Raw genomic sequence first — 1,979 nt, 5'->3', positions numbered from 1 at the left:
CTATTGGATGTGTTGTGCTCGATCTCACGTATGGGAGTTCAACAAGAACCGGCATGATAAAATTCTTTAATTTGATTGGTGTGTGTTGATTATTAAAGTTTCGCATTTCATTCGTGTTTTTTATAATTTAATTTGTTTATTATAAGAGTTCAAATCAAATGTATTGCACTCAAAAATCAAGGAAAATGTAGATGAAGAATGTATTTGTATGACATGATATGCTTCAAAATTTTATTTGTCAATATGAAATTATTGTGTATTCCTTTTGAGCGGAAATTTGATTGAGAATGTTGGTTAAATATTATTTTCATTTTGCCCTCTTTTCCATTTTTTTCCAAGAATGATTTAAACAAAGATTAATGTAGTTTAATACAGTTGAAAAATTATTTCGTTGGATAAAAATAGAATTCTAATTAAATTTTTATATCGACGAAAATATAATAATTTTGTGAAATTGATAAACGAATTTATTTTTGGAGTTACTCTCGCAGTGTACTTTATAAAATCTTTTCCGTGATTATCTAATTAAATTTATTTTCGTTGATCTTCTTAATTTCACCTTCTCACCTTTTGTCATTCTTCAATATTCTTCAAATATTTAAAAATGTAGAGAAATTATGTGGACGCAAGAAGAATTAATCAACATTTAAACATCAATATGTGTATTAACATGACTTGGACAACGAAATATTACAAGTGGAGTTCTAACGAAATTTACTATAATTAAAAATTATAATCTTGTAATTAATTATTTCCGAAAGGACCAAATCGGACCTAAATAAACAATAAGTCTCAAGATTTAATCTTCATCCGATCAACTCTTAATCAAACAAAATAATTCATTAATCATGTTCTATTAAACTAAAAGAACGAGATTGCATCTCATTCTAATTAAAATTACTCAAACTATATATAAACAATAATCATATTTTTTTTTTATTTATGATTCTTACATATTATTTTAGTAGACTAAGTCGAATATTCAAAATAATGTAAAATGACCAAAAATTCCCTTTTCAATATACATTAAATCCTCAAGTCCCATTTTTATTTGACAGTCGTATGTGATCACATCACAATATTAATTCAACAATAAATATCGAATTGCTAATTCAGATTTAAATGTCCACTAGAAAATCCATTGATTAATGATTAATACAAAATCTTACCAAATTTATTGTCTAAGCCAAATTTGAGGTTAAATGTCTTAACAAAATTGTTGTAATAACGTTCTTACCAAAATTGTTGTAATAATGTTCTTACCACAATTGTTGTAATAATGTTTTTTCCTATTATTGGCAGCTAGTTTTTCATATAAATTAAGAGGTCAATTACAGAATGAACCAACAAACCTATTACTTGACTCATTGGTATTACGCAGAAGGCAAAAATGGCTTCATTCAAGCTTCAATTCGCCATTGTTCTAATCATGTATCTACTTGTTTTCTCTCAAGCCGAAGGTATATTTCTTCTCTTTGCAAGTTTTATTTATGTAGATATAGGGATCGTTCAACGTATCAATATTTTTTAAAAAAAGTATTTAATTAGCACATGATCTCAATCTATTAAATCTAAGGACGCAGGTCTATCTTTAAAAATAAAAAATGATTAAAAGAAAAAACAAAAACATAATCGTCTTCTTCACCCACTGCCACCTTAATCAAAGGGGTTTTTCCCCTTGAGTTCATGGAGGATCACCCCTTCTTATCTCGCAATTTAAGGGAGAACACCCCCCTCCCGAATTTCTTGTTACGGAGGGTGATTTCTCCGTCCCTAAACCCTTGGTTAACGTGGTGGGTGAAGAAGATTACGTTTTTATTTTTTAAATGTTTTGATATTGTAAATTAGATCTACACCCTTAAAGATTTAAGGGTTGAGATCATTTGTCAGAAGCACTTGTACACACAACCTAATATGTGTGCAATGAATAATCTAACTCAATTCAATACTTACACGTCACGCGTAAGATACATTGGAAT

The sequence above is a fragment of the Olea europaea genome, unplaced genomic scaffold (assembly GCF_002742605.1).
Source record: "Olea europaea var. sylvestris unplaced genomic scaffold, O_europaea_v1 scaffold1753, whole genome shotgun sequence".
Lineage (NCBI taxonomy): Eukaryota > Viridiplantae > Streptophyta > Magnoliopsida > Lamiales > Oleaceae > Olea > Olea europaea.
The sequence above is the reverse complement of the archived record's forward strand: the minus strand, read 5'-3'. Positions refer to the sequence as shown.